Genomic DNA, 11,018 nt, shown 5'->3' with positions numbered 1-11,018 from the left:
ATATATTTCAATCAGAACTTAAAATATTCACGTGGCAGAAAATGTAATATATCGATAAATTTCAATAAATTTTTATTTGATTGAATTTTCTGTCACATTTAAAATCCGTATAAGTACATATATTTTTTCTATTATGCCATTTTTAAAACCGGTTTACACATAAATTTATTTATCAAAAAACAGTATCAATTAAGAATTATGTATATTTTAAATACCTTTATTAAAATATTTAGAATATTTGCATTTAATTTAAATATTTCAAATACCTAACTTTTGCATTTTGTCAGGATGTGGTTATTTATAATTGTGGTGTTTTAATCTGTTACATACATAGGAAATTAATTTCTTTAAATAAAACGCATTCCTTGGAAAAATTACACGATATGTAAAAATAAATTAAGGATAACCATTTTCTCCGTACTAGTTTTCCAAGTATGTTGACTGGCAGGAAGTGTAGGGCGTAATACTGATCAATAGTGGTCACGGGTTGACCATGTGAATCGCGAAGTTGCGGTTTATTACACTGTGAAGTGCCTTTTGTGGAGCACGATCCGAGGATTATTACACTATAAGAGTACATTGATGTATCAAATATACTGTGAACATCAAAGAGCTAAAAATAAAATGAAGCCATTCAGACTGTGTGCTAAATAATAAAGACTTTTTTTTGTACGGTATTATCAAAACTGAAGAATGCTGTATTTTTACGCCTTCTTCTTTTATAATAATTTTTGGTAGAGCGAATGTACCTAATTTATTATTTCATTGGATGTATTACGGACGTAAATATTCAGTTGTACAATGATTAAATAAAACAGAGTAATATTTAGTTTGTAATGCATATTTAACAGAGGCATCCATAGACCTTTAAAGAAAATTTGAATGATATTTCGAATTTCGCATTCTGTCTTTTCAATATTCTTTTTTAAATGGATATTGACGTGGCTCTCCCCAATACTAATCTTTTTCTGTCTTCTTACCCTTATCCGCATATAATGGTGCATAGGACACTGTTTGGCATCAACGCAATATTAAATTAATCGTTATTTAATGTAGTGCCTGCAAGTTCTAAATGCACTCCTTTTTTTTTAAAGGCTGTATTTTCTGTTATATTCAATCAAAGTATGCAAAGTTCTCGGCACGTTTTGATTATTAGCTTATTAGTTAACGCCTAGGGTTGCTATTACAAAACTCATGAGCTTAAAAATATTTATCTAAACCCCATAAGTGTGGATTATCTACAAAGTTTATCAACGATTAATTAAACACCAGCTAGACGGAGTCATCAATTACGGCAGCATCATTCGCATAGTTTAGGGTGCAGAGTGTCGGGTGGTGATAACTTTCGACGAATGTAATCAATGAAGATGAAGACGAACGGTGCAAGGTCTTACCAGACTCCAGTTGAGACATGAATGAATATTTGACAACGTCTTCATTTCTTACTCGGAATCGCAGTTTATAATGAATGGATACTAAAAAAAGACTTTTTGAGTATTTAAGATTATAGATTTATTCCAATTCCCCATGCTCAATTTCTCTCTTCACATATTTTCCTAGTGTAACTGTACTACAAATAGGTTTTTTGTTGTTATTGAAATTTATGTATTGGCATGGATTTTTAGTTTCTATTGAACAGTTTGCATTGATATCGATTGGATGAAAAAAATACACATCTACGGCATTAAACTAGTTTTAAACCACTTGTTTTTTATTTTTATTATTTCAAGGATTTTTATTAATTTTCATGGGAAATACAAGTATTAAACTTGTATTATGCTTTTAAAATAGTAATATTTACCATTACCAATTACCGCAAAGTAACTGTCGAATCAATTAATAAAAATAAAGGATTTTTCCTTATTTATCTCTCGTCCTAGAAGGGTCATTCTATGAATACAAAACAGAATTCGTTTTATATAAACTTTTCCACTTTAGCTGTAATTAATATCCTTTAGAAACGGTTATTTTTCCTCGTGTATTATTCAAACAAGAATAGTTATTCATTATTCAAACTATAAGACCTTACTAGTCACTTGAATATTTCAACGTGAATGCCTTGAGAAAAACCCATCTGTCAAAAAACTGAATTTGGGAAGACATAAATAAATGAATTAAAATAACATTCTGTTTAACTGAAGCAATCTTCTGAGAAACGTACAATTATTAAAAAGGTTTCTTATATGATAGCGGCAGGTAGAACAGAATATGTAAACCGTATACATATGGAATTGTATATACACTATTTAATTCTTGATTAATACACATATTCAATTTATGTACGGATACAAGACTAATCTTACATATAACATATATAATAACTATTATTTTAGCGACATAAATGGTTAAAGTGAATCTTACATAACTTTTTTTTTTTTACTCTTGATTTTCAAAATATTTTTCATTGTATCGCTTGGACAAATTAACAAGCATGGCTGTGATATGAATACTTTTATGGTACATAGATCAAAGTGACACGAGTTCTGACCTAAACAACACACGGGAAAAAGGGCTTAAGGTAATCAAGTGCTTATATATAAAGTAAAAATTCGGATGAATATATAAATAAAAGCATTATTTTCACTTGTGAAAGTTATTGTATTATGTCAAAAAAATATACAGATTTTTGTTATATTTTATATTTTTGTGTAATTTTTTCTTTGTGTTTAATGATGTTTTCATTTTTGTTATTATTTTTATTATTGGTTTTGTTTTGTGTGTGATTTTGTTTTTGTTTTGGTTTTTGGATTTGTATTTGTTACCTTCATATCAAAAATTATAAATACATAATATGTATGTGAACCATTTTGTCTAAGCTATTGTTAAGTATTTACTCTTATTTTTCATTTCAGGTAAAAATATATTGTTTGTGAAAATTGAATTCATTCCTGATGTAAACATGTTTCAGGTTAAAAGAGTGTTTATTACAAGAAGTATTTATGTATGTACAAAATTTATATCTCCAGGCTTATACAAAATTTATAATTTATAATAGTGTCTTATCTGAAATTAATTATGAGAATTATGTTTGGTGTTTTTTGACCTCGAGTGTTAAAAGTAAGTTTGGCATCGAACTTTATATATATTGACCGGAATGTAAAACATTTATTTATAGGTAGATTAACGCATATTAATAGAAGAGTCTTTGACATAAGCAAATCAGCGATCTCCTTCAAAAATGGACTATCAAACAGTTGAATTTGAACTTTCCGACCCTAAATCGTTATCTCGTGTGATATTTATTTGTGCTTTGGGGTTTAGTCCATGTATCACTTTTAAACAAATATTTGCATGTTATTTATATGCCATACAAACTTGTAAATGGTGGTACCGTAAACCACTGGTTCGCAAACTGCGGCTCGAGAGCCACATGCAGCTCTTTGGCCCCTCATTAGAAATGATTTGACGGGACTTGAGACCCAACTTTATTTGAAAAAAAAAACAATCCTGTATGAAAAAAGTCATAAAATAATCCAACATAATATTTTCAATTTTAATAAAGAATCTATATTTTTTTGAAAAATAACTCCTAATTGGAGATGTAATACTAAGAAATTATAACAATTATATTTTTTGCAATTAAAAAAAATCTTTTATTTGTTTTAAAAAAAAAATCATAAATCAACATAAAAATTGAATTATGCATGCCTAGGTGGTTTAAAAGCTCAAAATATAAGATTTTTTATCGAAATGATATCGAAGTAAAAAATGTAAGGAAACCTTGCCCACTTAACTGAAGTATGTAAGGAAACCTTGCCCACTTAACTGAAGTATGTAAGGAAACCTTGCCCACTTAACTGAAGTATGTAAGGAAACCTTGCCCACTTAACTGAAGTATGTAAGGAAACCTTGCCCACTTAACTGAAGTATGTAAGGAAACCTTGCCCACTTAACTGAAGTATGTAAGGAAACCTTGCCCACTTAACTGAAGTATGTAAGGAAACCTTGCCCACTTAACTGAAGTATGTAAGGAAACCTTGCCCACTTAACTGAAGTATGTAAGGAAACCTTGCCCACTTAACTGAAGTATGTAAGGAAACCTTGCCCACTTAACTGAAGTATGTAAGGAAACCTTGCCCACTTAACTGAAGTATGTAAGGAAACCTTGCCCACTTAACTGAAGTATGTAAGGAAACCTTGCCCACTTAACTGAAGTATGAGATATTGTAAGTACAAACGTCTTTGAAAAAAATAGACTTGTCCTAAATAAATGTTATTTTCTGAATGTATTCGAGAAAAAATATTGATAACAATTTTTGTGTTGATATCAGAATACAAAAAGACCTATAAGCAAAAAATATTATTTTTTAGTTGGCGGCCATAATTTCCATTCTCAGGGTTCCGTATTTTTATGTGTAAAATTCAAACCTTGTTTTCAGTACCGTAACGTAGAATGAAAACTACATTAAACATTAAGCAGCTATTGAATAAGTTAAAATTTTTAAAAATTACAAAAATCTATGTTGAAATAAATTATTTAATGATATGATAATGTTTGTGCTTCTGACATCATATCAATATCTTTACCTTGGTTTTGATGTACACATTCATGTGAATAATATCAAATATTTCTTAATCAATACCTTGGCTAAGTGCAACATAATAATATCTAATTAAATATATTTGTATAAAAATATAAATATTATGATATTCGTGTCTGTAGTAAACAACAGCGTTACATCAAACGATAGCTTATGAAATAATAACATGTCTCATTTGTAAAATACTCATTTGCATAAATTAAATTTCCATAACATTATGGTGTTTTGTAGAAGTAAACTTCCAGGAACGCATAAACGGGAATATGTTGTTGTATGCAGTCATTTAGCACTTCTCCGAAAAGCGCTCTGTTTCCATTCCGATGGTCAGTAACTGTCGACTACAAGTACCTAAAAGGGGATATTTTAACCAGCTTTACGACATAACCTACCTCAAGATGTGAGCGAATAATTTAAATACATGTTACGTTCCTTTGTGTGTTTATATAGCATATGCGTAATATTATTCCTATAATATTATTGAAAGAAGAGTATTGAATGTGCTTCAACATCAAAATAATATAATATTAAAATTATTTTCTTATTATTTTTAGACATCTCATCAAAGATGAAGAACAATATGAAAGTCTGGACATTTACGGGGCTGATGACCGTCATAGACCCGTTTAAGTGATTTCCATATTCTTCTTCATCTTTGATGAGATGTCAAAAAATAATATGAAAATAACTACTGTAATTAGAGATAATCCAGATTTTGTGAACAAGTATTTGGACAAACTCAAAATGTTGTAAATAAATTATCTGGTCAAATTATATGTTAAAATAATAAAAATTAAAATGATATTTCTTGGCGTTTCTCATGTGTGTGATTAGAATCCAGGATTCGGACCTCACATACTAATAAAAGAGTTTCTGCTCAATAAAAAGCTTCTTTTCATCTTACCAATAGATATCTCTAGTGAAGTTCTAGTGATTCAAGAATAATGTTTTAAAAATTGGTTCATATATATACAAAAAAAATTTCACCGACAAGACACACAAGGTGGCTTGGCTTTGGGTGTTTTCAATTTTTTTTTTAAATATTTCTTTTTTTTTTTTCAATAAATGTATACAATTTATGTTAATAAAAGAATAATAAATGTAAAATAAGCCATCCTTTATAAGATTATGAAGGATGACTTATTATGCTAAAAAAAGCTGTGACGATTAAGAATTACGTCCTCATTTAATTCATTTTATAAGGATATATATCTTATCTAATTAGGGAGCCGAGTGCTGCTTTTTATTTCCGGCTCTATATTTGTCACAAAGCTAGGTAAGCAAGTACTTATTCGTACAAACGAGTATGCCTGGGTAATTTTTAGGGATTTAACAGAAGGGTTAAAATAAGAAAATTATTTTTTTACGTATCAACATAGTTGAAGAAGAATATGGAGGTCCGAGCATTTATGGAAGTTACGACCGTCATAGGCTGGTTTAAGTGATCACTTTACACACGTGTAACATTCACCAATTCTACCCATGATTGACAGCCACACTACTCAAATACTTGGATGTTTTATTTATTATATATGATACCATTTTGAAACGTTGTACAAGAATCGCTAGAATTTTCACTAGAAACATCTATTAGTGAGACGAAGAAGCTTTTTTATTGAGCAGAAACTCTTACATTTGTTTGTTAGGTCTAAACCTGGATTATAATCATATACATGAGAATTGCCAGAAAATATCCTTTTCATTATAATTCTACCATATTATTTATTTACAACATTTTGAGAGTGTCCAAACACTTGTTCACAAATCTGGATTATTTACAATTATATTATATAGGAATTATTTTTCATATGAAAAATAACTCCTATAATTGGAGATAATCCAGATTTGTGAACAAGATTTGGACACACTCAAAATATTGTTAAAATAAGGATATATTAATTCATTTTATTCTAGTTATATTAATATTATTATTTGTCATTTTTATTGACAGGGCAACCACCCTATGTTTAAAAACGGAACCAGGTCATGATAATATAGGCAACGCATCATGGACATTTAATTTTTAAGGGACCATTCAAAGATTTTATTAAAGTTTTTGTTCAAGTATAAAAACACCATTATTGATTAAATTTTAATTGGTTTATTTATTTATTTATTCAAACTTCATGAACAGAAAATAAATAAGTGCATTGGCGGGCAGTTTAATTAGTTATTAATCTGGTTTATAATATTGTTTACCAATTTTAAGCTACAAACAACTTTTATCAGGTCATTTAAATGTCATTCAAATAGTTACCAAAATCATTCGTACAAACAATGAACCCTTGAGTATAATCATTATTTTTCATATTTCTGCTAAATTCACGTAAACATGATTATATTAATTTAGGATCTATATGGCAATTAATTTAAAAACGAAATATTAAATACTTTTTTCAACTTCAACATCAAATTTTCCAGTTTCATAAAACATTATCAAGAGTTTGAATCTAATTAATGTACTTTGAATAGAATCGAACATTTCAGAAAAATCAAAATATTTCTGTCCCTAGTCCATATTTAAACATATTTTTGATAATTATAATTTATAGAAAAAATTTCAAAATCATTATTTGTACTTCTTTGCATTTAATATTTTTTCTTCTTCCTATTTTTGTATTCTAATTTTACGATGCTATTTGTTTGTAATAGCCGAAATCACTCGCAAATGAGTTAAGGCATAAATATTCATAAAATAGTATTCGATCAACGCGGTGTTAATTAAATAGATCAATAAGTAAGCAAGTTGATCCAGTCCTGCGCAAAAAAATTTTAAATAAAGGTTTATAAATTATTAAGGTTTATAGATAAATTATTAAATAATTTTTTCCATCATCCATCAATCCTTTGTACATTATTTATTGAATATCAAATTAAGAATAAGATTTTTTTATTTTACCATCGGTGTTCAACCCTTTTTCAGGTGTAAAATATTTTTTTAATTTTTGAAATAGTTTTTCAAGAACACGTATATTGCAATAATATTTTCTGTAAGCAGAATAATTTTACGGAAAGCAATAAGTAATATCAATCGATAATCGTAATCGATATTAAGAGATTTTTTTTGGCTACTTTAATTTTACATCAGTAACCAAGGTTTTGAAAAAAGTGATCATTAAGAGTTTAGTTTTGTGATTTTTTGTCATTAAATAATAATAATATTCATAATATTCCTTCCACCCGGAAGGAATATTATGCATAGACAAATTATAACAGTTTAGATTCATAATACAATATAAAATATAAAATAAGTATTTCATGTTGTTTATTTTGGGGAAATACCATAAAAATATAAAGCATGTTTATAAAGACCTGCCAAAGATATATCCTACTTTAAAAATTACTTCTTTATAGGGAAGTGTTCAAACTATATTATAACTTTACTGTTAGCATTAGAATTGTATTTTTTTCTTTCTTTCATTTCGCCACTAAAAAAGCTGAACAAAATAAAGTAGAACATATCGTCAGATCAGAATTGCTTTACTTATAATAAATATATTCAAAAATATATAATTACCTTTAAAATGGTACGGCAGGATTTCGAGGTATCCGTATGATTGAACTAATGATACATTAAATAATTAAAAACATTTACGAACACAATAACATAAATTATTTTTATTTTAAAAAAAAAACTATTAAATTAGGTTTGTACTTAAAATACACTTAACACGGTTCTACCCTAGATATGGTTAAAACCGCAGCGGTCGTGACCACGAACGAACACTCGCGGTAGCCTACGAACCGGGTTTGAGTGTAGAGTGATGCGGACCAAGCTTAAATGGTCTCCGAATTGTGAGAGCGGGAAAAAATCGGCGCGCTTTTCTACTCTGATAACTGTCAGACGAAGTCAGCTGAAGTTCGACGGCGGGACGAAGGCAATTGAATCGGATATCAGACGCCAGACAGCGCTCACTGCGAACTTAATGTCCAGTCCGGCCATCGGCCATCGCACACGTCGCATCCAACTCATCACGTCTAAACTGTGAAATGAATTCGCCATTTTTGCTTGTTGTCAAATATGAGTGCATAAAACAAGCTAACTAGTTAACAAGCTCACTTACTAAACGTTTCCGATTTCGATTAACATATATATATAAAAAGGGTCGAAGTTAAGTTCAAATTGGCCTCGTCTCTTTTGATATTTTCCATGATGGGACAAAATATGGAGCTATATATATATATATATATATATATATATATATATATATATATATATATATATATATATATATATATATATATCTATATATATATATATATATATATATATATATTTATATATATATATATATATATATATATATATATATATATATATATATATATATATATATATATATATATAAATATATATATATATATATATATATAAGAATAATAGATCTTACCTTTAATTTCTTAATAAATAGGAAATATAATATGCAGTTGACGTCAAGGGTAAATATGGTTATTTGTGAAAGAAATAATGTTAACATTTTTTTCTCTCCATAAAAATGCATTCATCAGCGATTCCCAAAGCTTTTTCAGCAATGAATTCCTTAACATATAAGTAAATTGTTTTCAGTGGATTTACATCTCGATTTCTTTTTTTACTAGCGATTTAGAGCAGGAATACTTTTCTTGGAGTTTACCAATCTAACACAATATTAATTGTCTTACGGACCTATTACCTTTAAATTGTAAAATCGCCATAACTAGAAGACCTTCCGTTTTTTGAAAATTCACCGAGCCTTTATGAATATTCTACATATGTATGATGTAACCCAGACTGATGACCCATCTCTATATTTTTTAACACTTTATTTTATATCTGGTCTTTAATATTTTCTGCTTTTTATTCCGGTTCCCTTAAATTCCCCATTTATCAGATGGATGTTTTTAAGCTGTGAAATGAAATCATCATTTTTGCGTAGTGTCATAATACATTACTCCCAAACGACGTACAAGATGAGCGCACAAGGCTCGTCTAGAACGCGAAGACTCGTCACTCGTCAAAATTGTCGGGCGCCACTTGTAACTTATACCTTTATACACATTCAATGACACAACAAATGTACAGGACCAGCTAAAGTTTTATGAATCACTTAATTATTTAATCAAAATTATCAATAACGTAAAATCGTTCGTAGTATTACCAAATTTATTTTATTTTAGCAAGATATATAAAAAAAAACTAACTTCACAAATGTAATTAGTTTAAATAAACGTACGAACATTGGATGATTGGATACACACTTATGACCTTACCCTCTATGGTAGTAGGCGCGTGGACTACAATCATAGTCCAGTGTTCTTTTACTCTTTTAACTTGCGTATAACTTTTTGTGCAATTGATGCGTTCAGTATATGCTTACTAGACATAAACTCACAGATTTAGTTTAAAATCAGCTGTGAGTAGACTAGAATATATAAAATGTTAGTCACTGAATACACCTGGACTACCATTTTACGGTAGGTACTAGTTGTTTAATGCGACAGTGTGAATGATTTTTCATAGAATACGAAGCAGATTTTTGTTGTTGTTGTTTTTTTTAAAAACCAGAGTTAGCACCCACAGAAACAAAAAATATAATAATAAACTTAAAAGTATTATTCCATTATTACGTGAGCATTTCCGCATTTTTTTTACATTTATTATAATATACTCGTATATTTATTGATACTGTGATTTGCGAATACTTAACTTACGAGTTATTCGAAATACGAGCAGTCGCATTTTTCATTGCGAGCTACAATTCGAGTTACTGGCCTGAGTGGAAGTGGTGAAAGAGATTATGCATGGAAAGTGCAAATGCTGGAAGGTGGATAAGGAAGACTTAAACGATATCATCATTGAGAAGTTAAATAAACTAGAGTTGCAACAGAGAGACAATCTGGTCCTAAGGAAACGCCAGATGCAAATAAGGTAAACTCTTTAAGTTAAAGAAAAGAAATGTCTTGAATCTGGAATCTGGGATAAGAAATAACCACTAAAACTGGTTGTGAAATGGATCTATTTAATGACACTCGTCAAAATCATTTTCAAAAGGGGAATAAACAAATCTTCGTCGAGATGTTCTATCCAAGGATCAAAGGAGAGAAAATCAGTGATATAGTTTAAAACATTTCTTATAAACAATGCATTTATGTTATTTAACAAAACAGTTTTTGTTTTTGAAATATACATATAAAAATCGTTTTATTTTTGACATCTCATCAAAGATGAAGAAGAGTATGGAAGTCTGGGCATTTACGGGGCTGACGACCGTCATAGGCTGGTTTAAGTGATCACTTTACACACGTGTAACATTCACCAATTCTACCCATTATTGACAACCACACTATTCAAATTCTTGGAAGTTCTGTATATGTGAACCAATTTAGAAACCTTGTTCTTGAATCACTAGAACTTCACTAGAGACATCTATCCAGATTTTGTGAACAAGTATTTGGACACACTCAAAATGTTGTAAAAATCGTTTATTTTTTTATACGGAA

General features: G+C 29.1%; 1 protein-coding gene across 2 annotated transcripts in view; it reads right to left on the bottom strand.

The window, feature by feature from the left end:
- The window catches only part of LOC148303409 (insulin-like growth factor 3.L), a 27,031-nt gene extending 18,732 nt beyond the window's left edge, over window positions 1–8,299 (bottom strand). For both annotated transcript variants that reach the window (XM_088270033.1, XM_088270035.1), the window contains exon 1: window positions 8,056–8,299. The gene's annotated coding sequence lies outside the window, so the exon portion shown is untranslated. The remainder of the gene's footprint in view (window positions 1–8,055) is intronic.
- Between the last annotated feature and the right edge of the window lie 2,719 nt (window positions 8,300–11,018).

The sequence above is a fragment of the Brachycentrus maculatus genome, unplaced genomic scaffold (genome assembly GCF_059751285.1).
Source record: "Brachycentrus maculatus isolate JH-2025_06_01 unplaced genomic scaffold, ASM5975128v1 h1tg000370l, whole genome shotgun sequence".
In the NCBI taxonomy this organism is placed as follows: Eukaryota; Metazoa; Arthropoda; class Insecta; order Trichoptera; family Brachycentridae; genus Brachycentrus; species Brachycentrus maculatus.
This window is presented reverse-complemented; position numbering and strand designations above follow the sequence as displayed.